This window comes from Ostrinia nubilalis, chromosome 29 (assembly GCF_963855985.1).
Source record: "Ostrinia nubilalis chromosome 29, ilOstNubi1.1, whole genome shotgun sequence".
Classification (NCBI taxonomy): Eukaryota; Metazoa; Arthropoda; class Insecta; order Lepidoptera; family Crambidae; genus Ostrinia; species Ostrinia nubilalis.
In genome coordinates this window covers 5,827,519-5,848,572 of record NC_087116.1, presented here as the reverse complement: position 1 = coordinate 5,848,572, position 21,054 = coordinate 5,827,519, and the positions used below count along the sequence as shown (strand labels likewise).

Here is a 21,054-nt window from a genome sequence, read left to right as displayed (position 1 = left end):
ATTTGACATTATTTAGTAGGTACACACGGCCACACTGTTAACTATCCATTTCCGTTTTTTCTCTCGCTCTCATCAAATGGTGATTCTTTGCGATAAAACGAGACGACATAACAGGCAATGGATAGTTAACACTGTTGGCGATGGTACTTAGTACAGCCCATATTTTTACGATTTTTTTATGCATAACAAGGCAGGTATTTGACCACAATCGTACCTGGTGTCACATTTTGGGAATAGTCCCATATGATTTTGATTGATTTGATTAAAAAAGTTATTTTAGTGTTCGAAAGATAACTAATTACATATTTTTTACTCAACCAAGTACCTAACTATTAGATTAAATAGGTACCTAACTACAGTTTTTATCTGACATGTTAAGGAAATACCTAGTTAGTTAAAAAGCATTCTAGCCAAACAACTATAAGTCAAAGGTTAACTTAAATTAGTCAACTTTTAGACAAAGACGTTAGTCGTCGACGTTAGGCGTCATGAGTCGACTCCAGTGTTGTATTCATAATTTTTTTTTTTTTTTTTTGTGTGTATTTTCTCAACATGGAAAAATTGGTGCGGTGGGATAGTGGCGCCCTCTTGTCAATGTCTTGTTTAATGTTTTGTTTTTTGTATTTAAAATGTTGGTTGGAGAGGCACCCGCTGAAAACCAGCGGCTGCAGCGTCGGGGCACGCGTGCATGCACGCGTGACTCGTTTAATGCTGAGCGGGCGCCTTTTTGGCACAAATTAATATGCGTGTATAGTTTTAAGTCCCTTTGTTCTGTTTTTCTGTTTTCTTTTGTGTCAAATAAAGTTTTTCTTATCTTATCTTATCTTATCTTAGTTTATGCGTCGTCTTTAAATTATAGGTATAAGTGAATGCACACTTCTTCAATAATTAAATTTTATTTATTTTAAACTAGCTTTCCGCCTGCGGCTTCGCCCGCGTGCAATTTTATCTGTGACAGAAAAACTTTATCGCGCGCGTCCGTTTCAAAAACCGGGATAAAAACTATCCTATGTCCTTTCCCGGTACTCAAACTATCTCTATGCTAAACATCAAAATCGGTTCAGACAGACAGAGTTACTTTCGCATTTATAATATTACTAGCTGTGCCCGCGACTTCGTACGCGTGAAAACCCGTTTTCGCAACATTTTTCATTATTGCTCTGCTCCTATTGATCGTAGCGTGATGTTGTATAGCCTATAGCCTTCCTCGATAAATGGGCTATCTAACACTGAAATAATTTTTCAAATCGGATCAGTAGTTCCGGAGATTAGCGCGTTCAAGTAAACAAACAAACAAACAAACTCTTCAGCTTTATAATATTAAGTAGGTATAGATTAGTATAGGAGTATAGATTAGTATGTATAGAAATAGATATTGTTGTTAGACACCTATTAGAGAATTTAAATTTCCCTATTTCGGTTAGCAACAGGCGTTTACGTAGGTATTATTTAAGGTAAATGACTCCATTATCATCACCATCAGGTAATTTCAAATTCTCAATACTTCTTGAAATCTTAAATGAAACAGCATAGTTTAGTACACAATTATGTAGTATTTTTGCCTTGCCACGATCGACTGGACTAATAGTCGCGATCGACCGGTTGGCCACCCCTGCTATATTGGGACGTGTATAAGTGTCCTGAAAAGAATCTATTACCCGATTGAGCTAACTGCGCACCTCACCTCTCCCGCATATTTCCCCGCGTTCGGCCCGTCCCGTAGAGCGTCGATGTGACGTCACGGCTGCCTAGTGCGCAGTTAACTTGATCTAGTTGTACATACTAATAAAGAATTTGAATTTGAAACCGCGGCCAGAAGTATACAGGGTGTCCCAAAATTAGCACGTCACACTTACACTGGAGGTAGCTGAGTCTAAGACGCATCGAACAAGCTTAATATGTCCATAGAAAAGTTTCATAAGTTTTAAGATATGACCAATTTTATTTATTCATTTCCATAAAAAGTTTGAGGAGTTTTGAAATATGACTCATATTTATTTTTAAAAATGGACTTTAAATATACTTGTTAGATGCGTCTTAAGCTCATTTACCTCTGGTATCAGTGTGACGTGCAAATTTTGGGACACCCTGTATAATAATTTTGATCTGAACGCAGTTTTTCCATGGAAAATTATGCATACCTGTAATTAGGCTTCGTATTCAATTATCATGCGTGTTATGTAATTACCTGCACGTAATCGGAAATGAGACTTGGTTAAGGATATTATAAGAATACCTAATAAATAATTATTGTACTAGGGTATTTCTTCGGAGGCAAAATTTTCGATGTCTTTGGGTATAGTTCAGTAACCAACTAACAAAATGGCATGCAATATTTTTTTTCGTATAGCTGAGCTATAGCCCTATCTGGCGCAAATTACATTTTTGACATAATTGCTGTCTTTATACAAATTAAAAATATTTGAAGTGTGATTCTCTGATTCATATGGTGTGTCCGTTAGCCATTTTCCGGAATAAAATGGTTGATGTAGCATTTTCCTTTTGATATATCAATATACATTAAAATTATTTCGAAAGCTAATGAGTTGTCCTTCTACAAAAAAATTGTGTCATAATTTTAATTAAGTTAGTTTGTTCGCAAAAAAATAAATAAGCAGTGTCCGGCATAAAATACTGATTCATATGGCGTGAGCTGTTCTTGATCATAACTGGTCAGGTTTTAATCATGAGAGTCTGGTTTCTGGCGTGGAGGCAAGCCCATCTTGCAACGGATGAGCTAGAAGGCAGACGTGGAGCTGGTTGGCTTAGAACCCGGTGTGACGAAGGCAAATACTTGATTCATCTGTGCTTGGTTCAGGTGGCATGCTGATTACAATGCCTACTTTATAAAATTATATTATTGCATTAAAAATCTAATCTGTCTTCCATGTGATGCTTTTGGGTTATAGATTCATGTAGAAAAATGACAACACTATTGTTTGTATGTATGACGAGTTTTGCTCGATTTCAGGCAAAAAACTGATTCATCTGTGCGTGATTCACATGGTCAGGGCCCTATATGAATCATAAAATAAATTAGTTTTTGATCTATCAAGCACCAAAAAGGTGTTTATTAGCTGAGAATGATATCCCAGACTGCATCTAACTTAAGATCAGATGTGATTGCGGTTTTGTTATGAATAAAAAAAATCATCATCATTTTTATACTATATTTTTATAATGTATGTTTAAACAGTAAATAAGTAGTATATCCGTTAAGCTAGGAACCATAACACAAGCATATTTGTTGCTTATTTTATGGCTAAATGGCGCTGTATGAAATTGCCCAACGATTATTCATTTTTATTATTATTTCAGCTACACTTATGGCGTCCATAGCACATAATAATACTGCTGAGCATAGGCCTCCAATGATTTCGAGATTGACTGATTGCCATTGCCACAACCTCTATAAGCTCATCTCACCTTCTTCATCTTGTGGGTGGACGTCTTAATAACGATAGCTTGGATAAGTGATACAGCTGGGTAGAGTCATCTAAAATACCTTAGTGCCATAAGATGAAAGTCTACATCCAGTGTGTGTTATCAGTGATGACATATTGTTCTGAAAAGCGACCTCTCACTATAGGCTTACGAACCACAAAATTGCATACCATACTATGGAGTGGACTATGCTTGGTTTTTTTATGCAATCGAATCTGAAATGAGGAGATCCATAAACGGTCTAAAGTCGCATGGTGGCATAGTCCGATGTTTTAGCAAGCTGAAGTGATAATGGGCAGGACACATAGTATGCAGAACTGATGGCCTAGATGACCATCCAATGGATAGCAAGTTTCTGGAGTGGAAGCCACGTGCCGGAAAGCTCAGTGTAGAACGTTCACTCACAGGAAGGCGCTGGATGCAGTCCGCTACCAACTGGTCATTATTGAAATCATTGGGGTAGGCTTATGTTCAGTAGTGGATCTTACGGTTAAAATGATTATGATGATGACAAAATATTATGGATGTATACTAAAGTTTCAGAAAAATGTTTTTCACGATTTATTGTGGAATTCGTTGCTTTTTTTCTCTCGTAATATTTTGATAACTGATATTGTTTTCATAACAGATCTTTTATTTTGTTATCATATGATTATTTTCTTAATATAGAGCCAATTGTACATAAAGATTTAAAATTTTATTTCTATTTTTGATTAATATGTAACAAATTCTGATTCATATGGGCACAAAATATTTAAACGTCGATATCTTGAAAACTACTTTACAAAAACGAGTCCCTTATCCAAATATATGTTATTGGGTGTACCTATTTTCATATGAGTCTATGTTACAGACCTAAAATTGAATTTGAAATTTGTCCATATGAATCAGCCGAAGAATGCAATTTCGAAGAAGTGCCCTAATACTATTTTGGCCCGATGGATTAGCAAGCTGAAGTGGCAATGGGCAGGGCATATAGTACGCAGAACTGACGGCCAATGGGGCAGCAAGGTTCTGGAGTGGAAGCCATGTACCGGAAAACGCAGCGTGGGACGTCCACCCACAAGGTGGACCGACGAGCTCATAAAGCCACATGGTATTAAGTTCGCCTTTTGTACCGCTTTGTTGTGTGTGCAATAAAGTTTGTTAAATAAATAAACAAAATAAAGGTACTTAGTAACGAATGCGCTGGATGCAGGCCGCTACCAACCGGGCGATATGAAATCATTGGGGGAGGCCTATGTTCAGCAGTGGACGTCCTGTGGCTGAAATGATGATTATAACGATGAATGAATACTATTTTGGGACGTTTTATTAAAATCTGAAGAGTTTGATTGTTTGGTTGACCACGTTAATCTCAGACGAAATTAAAAATATTTTTGTGTTAGACAGTCCATTTATCGAAGAAGGTTATGTAAGCATCACCTACAATTAAAAGAAGCGGAGTTTCAAAGAAAAATGTTGCAAAAACGAAAAAAAAAATATGAAAACTATTTTCAAGTGTACGAATTTGCGGGCACAGTCACCTATTAGATTCTAAAATTCAAATAGTGACTGAGTTTCTGGCGCAGCCGCGCTGCTTCTTTTCAGCCCTGGCCCATTTATTGTCCCGAAGCAGTGGTAGGGTTAACAGGGACGTGTGAAAGTGCTTTTTAAAAGCCGACTTGCATAAATAATGAGTTTTTTTTTAAATAATGATAAAAGGAGGCTAGCTCAAGTCTAGCATAGCAATACAATGGTTAATGATGGGGATAAGCGCGGTTTTTAAAACTATAAAAATAAACAAAACTTTAGGTTAAGGAAAATAGTAATAGTTAGCGTCGAATATGGAAATTGGAAATAAAATCTGATATTTTAGAATAATATCCTATTCCTAATGGTACCACTTAACTTAATTGATTATTTTATTGGGTTATGGATTAGGTTTTTATTGAAAACTTTTTCCTGCCCATGAATTTTACCCCAAGATGGGAAATAACATGGAAAGTATAATTTTCCTTATTTGCCTTTGCGGTTTTTCCGGATGTTTAAACTCTCCATTTAGTTCTAAAGTTTGATTCTCGTGTAGGGCACAAACATTGAATACATATAGTATATGATTATTATTACCAGTTTAAATTCGTTCGTTCGTCTCAGCCAAAATGACGTCCACTGCTGGACAAAGGCCTCCCCAAGTATTTCCACAACGACCGGTCCTGCGTCCAGGCACCTCCCGCGACCTTCACTTCTTTAAATTGCGGAGTCTAAATGAGTAAATGATGTTGTGACAACAGTCAATTTAGTGACTCAAAATTTCAATTGATTCAACATCAGGTCATTTAGTCTCCACTGCAGGAGCACGAGCACGACCCTCTAAGACCAGAGGCAAATGGAGGATTTGTCCTACACTCCCCACGCTGGCCAGACGGGTTGGGGAGGCCTGATGTTCGCATATTTGTTCCTTAGTCGCTTACGACGTCCGTCCACGGGATTTTTTTTTTCAGACGGACTATGCTGATAGCCCTGAGCGGCTTTTTCAGCTTCACCGGACAATAGGTGAGCGCAGATGGCTCTCAACCTCAAAACGTCCACGGGAAGAGTAGGAGAGATTCTATTGTACTCTGCTAAAACCACATAGCAAATAGCGAACAGTTTTTCTACATACCTAATAGTTATAAGATCTAGCGCGGTACGGGAGGGGTGACTGATATATTATGACGTAACAGAGCATACGAATCTGAAGTCTCGCTGACGTTTGACGTTACAAAAACACCCTCCCGTGCCGTGCCAGGCACTGAGTCAATTAAGCGCTAGGTATTTGAAGATAAATTATGATGCTCAATTGTTTTGACAAAACTATTTTTCACAAATCACTGAGTCATCGTCGGTCATATATTTAAAAGCACATTAGCGTTTTTTAACTTCATAATTTTCCGCGGGAGGTGCCTGGATGCCGGCCGTCTTCGTGGAAATCCTTGAGGGAGGCCTTTGTCCAGCAGTGGACGTCATTTGGCTGAAACGAACGAACGATTAGCGTTTTTTAACTTCAAAATTTTCCTTGTCTGGCCATCAATTGTCAAGGTCAAGTGTAATGGATGTCCACAACAGTATAATAGGTTTTAATTGGCTAGTAGACTATAGTATAATTTGCGTATCAACAGTAACTTCATTCACAGCTGTTTGCATTTTAGCCGACTGACAAAAGGAGGTTTACATTCGGCAAAGTTATTTGTGTTTGTTCCCTGTCACTCGAAAATGCCTGGGAACATTGAATTTCCGGTTTATTCTGTAACATATTATTGAATACCGTTTGATAGAGCTAATGAAGCACTTTCAGGATCAGTAACTAGTTTTGTGATATCTTGTATAGTTTAGAAAATAATCGAGTGAGATCACTTATCGTTCCCACCCTGTATATACAGGGTGACTGGAACTGAACCCGCCATAGCTAATACGCGTATAGAGGAGGTCATTTGCTAATTATTGAACCTTACTTTCTATGACTAAAGTTTTATAGTTTAGGAGAGAATAAATTTTATAATAATACATTAACTTAAAATGACTTAAAAACTAAAATTTAAAAATTACTAATGATAAAAACTATTTACAAAATAAAAAATACTTCACCCCCAGCGCCGCAGTCAGGAATGGTGCCCAAAAGGCTGGCAGCATTGCCACGTTGAATGGCCAGGCTAATTCTCTGACCAAAATAGCTGCCAGCCTTTTGATCACCGGTCACCTCGGTGAGCCTCTTTGCCAGTTCCTTATAAAAGGAACGAGCGCTTGGACCCCATGGTCCCATAGTCTCAACCCCAAACGGCACAAATATATAACTCTCATTGAGAGCTGCATATTTGCGCCGCTTGGAGCACTCAGCCGAGGCCGCCGCCGCGCCTGCGGCAAGGGAGGTACCTCCTGTATGAGACGGAGCAAGCGTATCCGCGCATGTTGCGTCCCACACAAGAGGACGTCCCTGCTTCCAGGGAATGAGCGTCATGCCGTCAGGTCTCTTGCCGTCGTCACGGAATATGCCGTTAGGCTCTAAAACTGCTGGCACATTGACGGCGACAAGAGCTCTGCGGATGACGTCATTGATGCAGGCGTGTCGGGAGACTCGACCAGCGCTCATTTGGCATGAGAGGCCATGGTGTCCTAACTCACCGACGCGAGTACCGCAACGACAGCGATGGGGATGGTTTGTTTTGACGCCAAGTCTAAGGGAAATGGCAAGGGACAGTGTACTCCTGTCAAGCAGAGTCCCGATATTGGCCGAAGGAAGAGCATGTAGCCAATAACCGGACTCTGCCTGAAAGACCGCTAGTAGGCGAGCACGCTCTGCAGCATTTTCGGAGGAAGCCAATAGATCACTCTGACAACGCAAACAGAGCGGCTCGTCCCACTGCCTCTGAGACGATAGAGAGGTAGGTGGATCGGCTCCCGGGCATGCCCTAGTCCAAGCGTTTCTGGCCTCTGCGAGGTGAGCCAACTCCACTACCCCTAAAGAAGGGGATAGTAATTTATTAAAGAGTTCGGCTGTACCATACGCAGAAGACAGAAAAGCTGGAAGGGCAATATGCGATATCTGACGTGTGCCTAGTACTCCGAAACGCACAGGGAGAGAGGCCTGTTTCCAGGCGTTATCGCTAAATGCACAATTTAGAATTTTGGAGAGTGTCTCCCTGAGCGAACTATCAATGGTTGATAGTAGTCCTGGAAAAAGCCAAAAATGGGTACTACGTAAAAAATATATAAATTTTGGGGCGTATGCGCAAAAACGGATTAAATACAAAGCCATGTGAGGGTTTATCTTTAGCATATTTTCGGAGGACTGCTGAAATTTGGAAATTTGTTCATTAATAAAAATCGGAATAGCCTCGTCAAAAATAGGGGAACCTAAAAGACGGAGTGACGTATTATTGAGAATTTTGATATTGGGAGCTAAAGCTGAAAATTTTGTAATAATGTCTTGTAACTGAACATGTGAAAATTTTGATTCTGGGATAAATAGCTCGCATTTTGAATAATTGAGATCAAGTCCGATACTTTTGAATTTATCAATGATGGTGTGGAAGTCTGAGAGAACGGATGAAATATCGCCAGCGATAGTTCCGTCATCTAACGTAAATGCGCCTATTACCGCCAGTTTAAGCTGACTTCGGATAAACGTTAGAAAATTAGATATAAGACGTGGTGATAGAAAAGACACTTTAATTTATTTATAACAATGATGAAGTAATCTTTGAATTCAAGTAGTAACAATGAGTATACAATCACACAATAATTAATAAATAGCAATTTGATCTGAAAAAGCAGTTGTTTCTATTACCGACCTATAGACGAGGTGTGTTTCTATTAACGTTTTTTCTGTTTCTATTACCGACCGCTAAGAATATTGCTCTTCAATTGGGTATATTCCAAGAGGCACGGGTTCGATTCCCGCTCAGAGGCTCGGGAACCACTTGATTTTTCAAGTTCAATTTGTTTTGCTTTTAGTTTTAGTTAAATTGGTTTTTTTTTTCAAGTTATTATTGTTTTATTATTAAAAGAGAAAAGGCACGATTCTCGAAAATAAATAAATAATCAAGCAGAAATAGTATAATAATAAATTCCTCTATTATACTTGATTACGCGGTACCCGGTGTTCTAGTGAGTAGTGGGGGTCATTATTTAAACTGTATTTGAGTTTTAACAAAATTTAATTTTCATTTAATATTTTATTTTTAATTTGACTATAATTATTAAATAGTTTTTGGTTGATTTTAATTGTGTGTAATTGTGTATTTTAATTTAAACTATGAACAATTGGACACTGTCTGTATAATTATTTTAAATTATTTTTTTATTATTCAAAAGATCTTAAAAAGTTACATAGTAGTTGTGATAACGCATGATTGGTTTGGTGTCATGTCATAAATGTTAGTTATATACAAAATACAGGCTTAAAGTCTTCGCAAGTGGCGTTATAGTTATGAGGCGGTAATAGAATCCAGTATGAATATTACATTATTCTATTAGCGACCGTAAAAAAAATCAGTAACCAGCTAAAATAACTACTTTAATGAAGACGTGATCAGTGAAGTATCATTTTTATTAGGTTTTATTTTATATCAAATAGGTACTAATTAGAACCTAACAGGTTTTTATAAAATCTATTGCCATACATTATTAGAGATATTCTATAATGTTCATTGCAGTTTTATGCCAAACCTATGACAATTAACGTATGGCGTTAATTGATTTAATTATGTGAAATATTCTTATGAATCGATCAAGATAATAAAATGGAGGTTAAATGCGTAATTAAAGATATAAATACTAAAATAAAAAACGTTATCAAAATTCTAACAACGCCATGGGTCGTTATTAGGAACCAAATTATTAAAAGTGTTTCTATTACCGCCCTTATTTAAAATTGTATTTAAGCCACAAAAATACAGCGAGAGGGCTATATTGAGGGTTTATTAAGGAAATTAAAGTACGAATTAATATTGTTATGCAAAAACATGTTGGTATACTCATTTTAAATGTGTTAAAATCGCTAATTAATAACAAGGTGCACCTTAAGTAGCTGGGAGCGCGTCAGTATGAAAAGTGCGTCCGTTGCGGGCGCGTCCCATTTAATGTCAAATAACTCCGTTTACTGGTTATTTACGAACACAAACTTTAATCGTTTTGATAGTCAATAAACATATCTAGATATTTTTTAGGTAACGTGTTTTCTGGAACCTGTTATTATGTCTTTTATGAAAGAAAGAAAAATAGGGCGGTAATAGAATACAAATATTGGGGGGTCGTTAATAGGCGCACTTACGTTAGGTACCACACATTAAATTTTGAATTTAATGAATCAATAATGGGTTGTATTGCCAAACTAAAAATAGCGGGCCCGAGAGTATCGCCTTGCTGACAGCCGACAGATGAATATAAAAGGTTGTTTTTGAAAATTAATTTTGTGGGTTTGCTATAGCATTGCCAAAGATAATTGTAAATATGAGGAACTTTTTGATGAATGGCTGAAAGCAAGGCACCTCTATCTACCGAGTTGAAGGCGTTCTTGACATCCACCTTCAGCACCACCTCCGCGGCGTCAAGTGACAGGAAGGTACGGAGAGCGTGAACGGCTGCTTCGCATCCACCTTTGACGCCGAAACCAAGCTGTACTGGTTGGAACTCTGCAGAAACGGTAGGTAAAATGTGAGAACAGCAAATTTTGGATGCTATACGGCGAAGGGTGGAGCCAACAGCTATAGGGCGAATGCCGCCATCTTTTTTCCGTAAAGCTATTAAGTTGGCTCCATAAAGAATTTCGATAATATCAGCTGGGACTTCGCCGGATAGCATTAGGTTTACCAAAAGAGTCATATTGTGTAATAATACTCTGCCAGCGTCACCGACTGAGACAGAGAGAAGGTCTTTCAGGTGTTGAGGTGATAGACCGTCTAGGCCGCTGGCAGACCCGCTTTTAGGAGATATGACAATTTTTATACTTGTTTCAGATTTTCCCGAAATTTGACCTAAAAACAGCTTAAATTTTTTTTCTCGCATGATTTTAACCGATTTTTTTATTTGATACTAATATCGAATAAACCTTTAGTCAAATAAAATAAATTTCAGATCTAGATAATGATTCAATAACTAGTTACGAGCCGCCAAAGTTCAACAAAAGTACAAACCACGATAAAAAATTCAAATTCGATTTCGATTTAAGAAAAAACTAATGGTGATAATGGATTGCCAATGATCTTAAAAATATCTCTACCTTCTCTTCTTTCCAATGACATATCACACGTAGTAATTAGATATTGAAATTTATTAAAAATTCAAAGTTTATGGAAGAAAATGGAGTAATTTACGAAAATTATCCATACAAAGTTTCTTCAAACAACTCATATTTTCTGCTATACTCCTTTTCATAACTATTTTCGTGTTTTTTTTCAAATGAATTTAAAAATAATAATCACATTATAAAGAAAAAAAAATTCAAAATCAACTTTGTATGGATAATTTTTGTACTATTACTCCATTTTCTTCCATAAACTTTGAATTTTTGATAAATTTCAATATCCAATTACAACGTGTGATATATCATTGGAAAGAAGAGAAGCTGGAGATATTTTTAAGATTATTGGAAATCCATTATCACCCTTAATTTTTGTTTCAATCGAATTTGAAGTAGAATTTTTTATCGTGGTTTGTACTTTTGTTGAACTTTGGCGGCTCGTAACTAGCTATTCAATCATTATCTGGATCAGAAATTTATTTTATTTGAATAAAGACATATTCGATATTAATATCAAATAAAAAAAACTGTTGAAATCACGCGAGAAAAAAAATTGAAGCAGTTTTTAGGTCAAATTTCGGAAAAATCTGAAAAAAGTATAAAAATTGACATATCTCCTAAACTATAAAACTTTAGCCATAGAAAGTAAGGTTCAATAATTAGCAAATGACCTCCTCTATACGCCTATTAGCTATGGCGGGTTCAGTTCCGGTCACCCTGTATTTATTTAAAATACAAAGTCGCAAGCACATAATTTGTTATACAATAAATTGTTTTCTATTAACAACTAGTAAGCAATAAAAATTAATTGTTTATTAACTTTTACTGCCTTTTAAATGGAATCTTAAGGACTCTTTTTATTTTAATGTATGACTATGTACCTTCTCGTTAACTACTTAGTACGGTTTACATACCGTTGTAAAAACTGGTAGAGCAAGGGAGATTAGTTTAAATGGCATGTATGAAAGGAACTGCGTGCTGGTTCAGTTCGAGTAGTAATTTCTAAAGTATTACGGACCCCCTAAGGGGCCTTGAGCTGTGAGAGGTCTTTGCATATAATATGGGGGGTCCCTGAGCTATACGAGTCTTCCAGCAACTTGGCCCACTTTTAGCTTGGTCCACGGGCCAAGTCGTCGGTTCCAATTTTAAATTTTTTTTTCAGGCAACAATAATAGGTTACAGAATAAACTGGATCTATCCGAAAATGTAATGTTTCCAGCTTCCATACTAAATGTATGCAAGCCACATACTCGTAATATTAGAAGTGTGAACTCTTATGGCCTATTTTTGAAAAGGTTTTATTTTAATCAAATGTCAAGATTTAAAATACTAGTTTTGGATATGATACAACTACAAGACAGGCTGTGCTGTGATTGAACTCACGACCCTCTGGCCTCTGGCATAGTAATAGTCCGGTACGTGAATTCGGGGAATTGTTTGTTATAAAAATCAAGTTGTTATGTGAAACAGTAATTTAGATAGAGCTGGGAAGAACCTGTTTAATCTCGGTTTTTGAAACACACGCGCGATAACGTCTTACTGGGACAAACCAAATTCTACTAGCATAATTTCGAACTCCTATGTTAGTGCATAGTCATAGTCATATGTTTATTGCATCATGTTGGTACATTTGGATCTTAAATATTAATACAGAGTCCCGAAACATGGCCCTGTAAGGGCATTGCAACATTATAGGTTGTTGTTGTTGTTTCAGCCAAATGACGTCCACTGCTGGACAAAGGCCTCCCCCAAGGTTTTCCACAATGAACGGTCCTGCGCTGCCCGCATCCAGGCTCTTCCCGCGACCTTTACCAGATCGTCGGTCCACCTAGTAGGAGGCCTGCCCACGCTACGTCTTCCAGCCCGTGGTCGCCACTCGAGAACTTTCCTGCCCCAACGGCCATCGTCTCTACGAGCTATGTGCCCCGCCCACTGCCACTTGATTTTAGCAATTCTGCGAGCTATGTCGGTTACTTTGGTTCTCCTACGGATCTCCTCATTTCTGATTCGATCACGCAGGGAAACTCCGAGCATAGCCCGCTCCATCGCCCTTTGGGTGACCTTGAGCCTTCTTATGAGGCCCATAGTAAGCGACCACGTTTCGGATCCATATATCAACACTGGCAACACACACTGCTCGAATACTTTTGTCTTGAGACACTGCGGTATTTCGGACATGAGTATATGGCGAAGCTTCCCGAACGCTGCCCATCCGAGTTGGATTCGACGATTGACCTCTTTCTCGAAGTTGGACCTACCTAACTGGACTGTTTGTCCCAGGTATACATAATTGTCAACAACTTCGAGTGTAGAGTCTCCAACCTTCAGAGGAGTGGGTGCAACACGGACATTAGACATGATTTTTGTCTTGTCCATGTTCATTCTGAGGCCCACTTGTTGAGACGCTCTACTGAGGCCATCGAGCATTGTGCCTAGATCCTCCAGAACATTATAGGTACATACAATATTAAAATCTAAATTATCAAAATAACAATATTACAGACAATTGCTTAGGTATATTTATTTATTTATTTATCTAGATTTGTGATCAAAGAATTCTTTTAACGTGTAGAAACATTTACTTAGTAGCCATTCTTTTAATTTTTTACAAAACAAATTATCTTTTTCAATGCCTTTTATTTCCTTAGGTATCATGTTATATATTTTTATTGACATAAATGATAGGTTCCTGAGCTAACTAGATGTAATTTAGTGAAAGGTGGAACTAGTCTATTTCTATGTCTAAGGTTTCTTTCCTGAGGATAGAGATCTTTGGCTTGGGAATATTCATGACAATTTTTTCTGACAAGTTTACATATTTCTATAATATACAAAGAGGCGAGTGTAAGAATGTTAAGTTTTATGAAGTGAGGTCTGCAACTTTCCATATCTGTAATGTTAACGAGTATTCTAATACATCTTTTTTGCAATATAAATAATTGATTTACTTCTGTACTATTACCCCAAAGAATGATTCCGTAGTTTAACCAAGAATGAGCATATGCATAATAGGCGCTGGTTGCAGTTTTTAAATCTGTACATTTTTTTAATTCATATAGTGCATAAGTAAATTTCGATAGTTTAGCGGCTATTTTCTCTACATGTGGTTTCCAATTAACATTTGTATCTATTTCTATCCCTAACATGGTAGACGAGGTCACAAAATCTATGTTACTGTTATTAAATGTTACATCTATTTTAAGGGGTTCTTCTGATTAATTTCGTTGCGGGTCCAATGACAGTTTAACTTTCCCCCGGGACAAACTTGACCTTCATTGTTTGGGTTTTTATGGCGGTCAAGCTGTAGATCCTGGCTACACAGGAGTTGCAGTGCAGTGGTGGGAACGAGAGGTGGGAAAAGTCCCATAGCATAATTTAATTACTAATTTAGATTAAGCGGGCTACGCTCGCAGTTTCCCTGCGTGATCGAATGAAAAGAATGAGGAGATCCGCAGGAGAACTAAAGTGACTGACACAGCTCGCAGAATTGCTAAAATCAAGTGGCAGTGGGCGGGGCACATAGCTCGTAGAGACGATGGCCGTTGTGGCAGAAAAGTTCACGTGTCTCTTGCGATGATGCTGAGTGGATACCAATTCGGTGACATGCACATTACTTTGTTTAAGTATGTAGTACTAGTGGCCGCCCGCGACTTCGTACGCGTGGACCCTGTTTTACCCCCTTAAGGGTTGAATTTTGCAAAATCCCGTCTTAGAGAGCACCACCCACGTTCTAAAAGGAACCCCCATGCAAAATTTGAGACTCCTAGCACTTGTAGTTTCTGAGATTTCGTGATGAGTGAGTGAGTCAGTGACCTTTCGCTTTTGTATATAATAGATATGTTAGTTTTGTTGCTTTGTGTCGCTGAAAATATTTAATTTTCATTTCATTTTCTAAGCCGAGAGAAAATTTTTAATTTTAGACAATAATGACGCTTCGTACGTATATAAAAATATTGACGTCTCTACAAAACTAATTTTAGTGCCGCTTACATTGTATTGGTACTATTTTGTTATGTACAATATGCTGTACATGATCTTTATTTATCTTCTACACGAGTAGCAATACTATAGTTTTATGTTGATCTACTTATCTTAGTGAAATGAAACACTCTTGTAGGTTGTTCTAACTTGTATTTCAGCACCACTGATTTACACAATTCCGACATTATGACATCATCTTAATAGTACCTCTTGCTTTGAACGCTCAAATCGAACTGACTGTCCAGCGGCATGCCAGCGATAAGGTAACTTCCCCTTCCATTAGTGAAAGTCGACCGGTTCGAAACGACTTATCGACGGCATGCCCCGGAAGTAGTCAAATGCAATACTTATTTCATAATTAGCTGTTTTTTAATTTTTAAAATACTAAAATGTATACAATAAAAATCTAAAATAATTAAATTAAATAATAAATATGAAATAATTGGATGTAATACACAATAAATTCTAAAATCATTCTAATGTCTGCAAAATGCCTATGATGTAATCAAATAAAGTATTTTAATTTAATAATGGGTTTTTGGGTTCTTCTAAAATACAATACAAATACTAAAATTGTTGCAATAACTATTTAAAAGTAACCAATAATCGTATAAAATACAATATAAATTCTAAAATCATTACATTAGTATGTCGAGAGAAATATGATATTTAGTAATTTATAGGTCTACTAACTATTGCGATTAGTTCTAGTTTTGTTCAGAGGGCTGAGTGTGAGTTTACATCAAACGCGCTCACTAGTGAGATCTCAAAATATATGAAAATTTTAGTTCTTGAAAGTTTCCGCTAGGGGCGCTGAACAAACCGTCATACATTTAATGTCATTTTTTTACGCGCTCACTAGTGAGCGTGTTGATGTAAACTCACACAGGCCCTCCGGGATAATGTGGGATTCTAATGGCCAAAGATTTTTTCAAATCGGTCCAGTAGTTTTGGAGATTATTCAATTCAAACACCTCTTTATAATATTACACCTGTATGTCACAAACGATGCTTGCTTAGGTGAAGCAGCAACGAACAAAATTCTTACGCACGAATTGGGCGAAACGTTCCTTTTCAATAATAATATTATTTTAGTAGGCGTTTCGCCCGGATGTAGGGTAATTGCGCCGGTTTTCCGTCCAGCTCCTGTTTTCGTCCATTTGACCGACTTGCCACAAACAAATACGGAAAATTAGAATACAAACCTAACTTTCCGTGCAAGTTTGGACTTGTTACAATCTATAATATCTAAGTAACAGTTCTGCCTGCATGAAAATGTAATTTGACAAGTAATAACATCAAAAAAATCTACGGAAGTTGCTGCTGCACACAGGTGAATGGAAAACGTCGTCAAGTTAGAAAAAAAACGTGCCGGTAGGGAACTTTCATGATATGTTTAATTACTGTTTTAGCTACTTTACGTAATGTTTTTGGCACGTATGTCTAATTATTAGCATAATAAACACTATTTTAAGGGTTTATTAAAGTTTTTGTATAGAAATCTTAGATAATTAAGTGGACTAATACTAGCATAACAATTTTGCAAGATTTTGGTTTTCGTCCACATGGACGGAAACCCTGACACCTAGTTAATATTTTTAATAATCATTTTACTTCAATGGACCTACAAAATACAATGTTTTTTCTTCCAATATGATCTTTATTGCTATTACTTTAAACATTTTAGTTTACGTCCACTTTTTAACAGTGAAAAACCCATAAAAACCGTTAAAAAGATGTGGACGAAAACAAAAAACAGCTTTAAACGTTGTTGTGTTTTCGTCCATGACGTCATGAGCAAGCACTGGGGTGGACGAAAACCAAAATTAGCTATTCCTGTAGATTAGTTTTCGTCCATTTATCCTTCGACCTATTGCAATATTTTCCTAAATTTAGGTAAGAAACTTATTTAAATCTTTTTGATATCATTTGAAAGCTAACAAAATTACCTTTCAAATGATATACCACAATCCATAGTTACTGTATTGTAGAATTGGTGTTAAGTTAATAATTCAACTGCACCTATTTTTTCTACACAGTGGTCGAAAACTAGCGTACACTCGGACGAAAACTGATTTTTTTGGACGAAAACTAGTGAAATCGCCTCTTTTGCATAAAATATTTTTTATAAAAAAACCCGTGGTATTTACTTATTGTCATATAATATTAACGTAAAGTAGACTATATAAGGACTAAAATGACATATGATACATATGAGTAAGGGTATTTTAAGATATTCATTTCGCATCACAAAGTTGGCAACTCCGATAATTGGACGAAAACTAACGCACTTACCCTACCTATTAAAAGTATTAAAATCGCATGCGAATCGACTCCTTCGGGAACTAGTAAATCTAGTAATCGCATACTACTAGTTCTCGAAGGAATCGATTCGCACGCGATTTTATACATCCGGGCGAAACTCCTACTAAAATAATAATTATTACTGAAAAGGGACGTTTCGCACATTTGTGCAAACGAATTTCGTGCGAATCGACTACTAACCCGAACGTACACGTACAGCGTTAAATAGACCTCTGTGACTGGTTCGTGTGTCACCCTGTGCGTCCACGCGCACTGTGAGACCTCATAGTAATGTTTGTGAATACGGACGTTTAGGCACATCTGATTACACGTTTTTGTTGAAAATTGACGCTTATTACAATTAAATAAGATGCTTGATGTGTCATCCGTAGTTTTCATTGTAATAACGACAACAATTTGAACAATGACGTCACAACAAACGTTTAGTCATTATTTAAGGAAGACACAAACAATTCAATCAATTTTAAGCAAAAATAACATATTTTTGATCCGAATTAGGAATATCAACAAACAAACATATTGCTATGAGGTCTCACAGTGCGCGTGGACGGTGACACACGAACCAATCACAGAGCTCCATTCAACGCTGTGCGTTCGATTTGCTGCTTCACTTAAGCAAGCATCGTTTGTGAATACGGGCGTTGGTCTGTGCCTGAGGCATGGGAGCGGCGAGGGGTTTTTTGTTACGTCAAATGTCAGCGAGACTTCAAATTTGTATGCTCTGTCAAGTCATAATGTCAAAATCACCCCTCCCTCCCCTCCCATACCTCAGGCACTGACTGAGTTAAGAGTTAGACTTATAACCCTGTATCAACAAATATTTGTGGGAAAAACCAAACCCAAAGAACTATAAGCTGTATTTACCTATAAAGACACATCTTTTGGTCTTGTCATCATTGCATGCATTACTTGTTTATGTAAAGATGTGTTGTTGGTAGATCTTTGTCAATAAATAATAATAATGTGGGACTTCGTTCGTTTCAACCTAAGTCCACTGCTGGACAAAGGCCTCCCCCAAGGATTTCTACAACGACCGTCTTGCACAACATCCAGGTGCTTTCCGCGAACTTCACCAGATCGTCAGTCCACCGAGTTGGCCTTGGTTTAGCGCTACGTTTTATGATTTTTACTATGTGCCGATTGAAGAATCGAACCTAAAACCTCCTAAAGAGTATTGCTGTCTTACTACTGATCCAAGGAGTTTTGAAATTGCAATGCATGTTTTTAGCAAAATACATAATACATATTATAAAAACTACCTATTTATTTGGGAATAGTACACATCACAATATCATTGAGGTTACAAAATGGTTTTGGAAGATTTTATCAAAATTTTGGTGACTACAATGTTTATGTACCTACTATTATCAACGCTGTCATTATTTTTAATTATACATAATTCATTAGTATAGGTACCTATTATCTCTATGTAACCACATACAACAATTATTCAATGAATTTATGAATTTAATATTATTAATTTGATATTGCAAATATTTATGTACTAGCGGCCGCCCGCGACTTCGTAACTACGCGTGGACTCCGTTATACCCCCTTAGGGGTTGAATTTTGCAAAATCCCGTCTTAGTGAGCACCTACGTTCTAAAAGGAACCCCCATGCAAAATTTGTAGTTTCTGAGATTTCGTGATGAGTGAGTGAGTCAGTCTGTCAGTCAGTCAGTGGGCTTTCGCTTTTATAGATAATATAGATTTAATTCCAACTAGTTGGGACATGTCGTCGGTCCACCTTGTAGGTGGACGTCTCACGCTGCGTTTTCCGGTACGCGGCCTCCATTCCAGAACCTTTCTGCCCCATCGGCCGTCAGTTCTGCGTACATCGTAAAGGTAGCAGGGAAGCGCTGGACGCAGGCCGCTACCAATCGATCAACGTGGAAAGCATTGGGGGAGGCCTATGTTCAGCAGTGGACGCCTATGGCTGAAATGATGATGATGATGATGATGATAAGTTGGGACATTGTAGGCTTGGTACAGTCGTTGAATAGTTCGTGACACTCAAAGTGGTTCAAAGTTGATAACACAACCTTATTTCAATGAGGGCTATCGTTTTAGCGCTCACCAGTTAGCGCCACTGTAGAGTAAGGTCCTGTCACTTGCTAGTAGCGAAGACAGTGGCACCAACTGGTGAGCGCTACAGTGGTAGGAGGACTATCGCATTTGCACTCATCAAGATGGCGCCACTGTAGAGTAAGGTCCTGTCAATCGCCAGGGGTGCCAACTGTTAAGTATAAAAACGATAGCCCTCATTGTAACAAAGACGTGTTGCGAACTTTTTGGCTACTTTGGGTGTCACTAACTATTTGACGCTGTACAAACTGGTGGCTACCTGATTCTCAGTAAATTAAATTTGACTCTGTGCTCCGTAGGGCAATTTGAGTCGTGTCGAATGTCCTTTAATAGACTGTAAACAACTTACAAAAGAACTTGCCATTCACTGGTAGAGTTTTATTGACGTTCAAGCGAATTGTGTTGTAATTGTAGATATTGTAGATCCTGGCTACACAGGAGTTGCAGCGGTGGGGACGAGAGGTGGGAATAGTCCTATTAAAAGACTAGCTGTACTTGCGACTTCGTACGCGTGAAAAGTTTGAATAATGCTCGTATTTCCCGTTTTTGGAACATTTTTCTTTACTGCTCCGCCCCTATTGGCTGAGGGTGATGCATGCATTGAATAGAACTCTGTGATTAGTTCGTGTGCAACCCAGTGCGCCCACGCGCACTGTGAGACCTCACAATAATGTTTGTAACTTTGGACATGTCTTTGTGGAAATCCTTGGGGGAGGCCTTTGTCCAGCAGTGGACGTCATTCGGCTGAAACGACGAACGAACTAATATTTATGTACTGTTGACGTTAGTAGAGTTTTACGCCCGTACCCCCAAACATTACTATGAAGTCTCACAGTGCGCGTGGACGCACAGGGTGACACACGAACCAATCACAGAGCTCTATTCAACACTGTGCGTTCGATTTGCTGATTAACATAAATAAATACAGGCGTTAATTTATTTCTAAGATCTCTCATTATAATCGCGTGCGTGTATTTTTGTAATTTATTTATTTATTTAATGCATGCTTGGGTGCAGTCATTCAACCGTATTTAGATGGGTAGATAAAACTACGTATATAACAATCATCTTACTAACCTACTATTACAATAAACTAGCTGTGCCCGCGACTTCGTACGCGTGAAAACCCGTTTTCGCAACATTTTTCATTTTTGCTCTGCACCTATTACTCGTAGCGTGATGGTGAAAGAATTTTTCAAATCGGACGGATAGTTCCTGAGATTAGCGCGTACAAACAAAGAAACAAACAAACTCTTCAGCTTTATAATATTAGTATAGATGAAATAATAAATAGCTGAAGAGGTCGGACTGGCCGACTCGAGATCCGAGGAACGCGGGTTCGAATCCCACCGCTTGACTATTGTGGTGAGCCCACTCGTAACACAAGCTTATTTAGCTTAACACGAGGGGCTAACGGGACTATTAGTAATTTGTGCAATACAAATTGCTAATAATCTTTT

At 37.7% G+C, this 21,054-nt stretch overlaps 2 protein-coding genes across 2 annotated transcripts in view; one reads left to right on the top strand and one right to left on the bottom strand.

The window, feature by feature from the left end:
- Positions 1–21,054, top strand: part of LOC135085585 (THAP domain-containing protein 5-like) — a 308,949-nt gene that overhangs the window by 220,483 nt on the left and 67,412 nt on the right. The gene's annotated exons all lie outside the window — the stretch shown is intronic.
- The window catches only part of LOC135085736 (lysosome membrane protein 2-like), a 58,114-nt gene that overhangs the window by 36,073 nt on the left and 987 nt on the right, over positions 1–21,054 (bottom strand). The gene's annotated exons all lie outside the window — the stretch shown is intronic.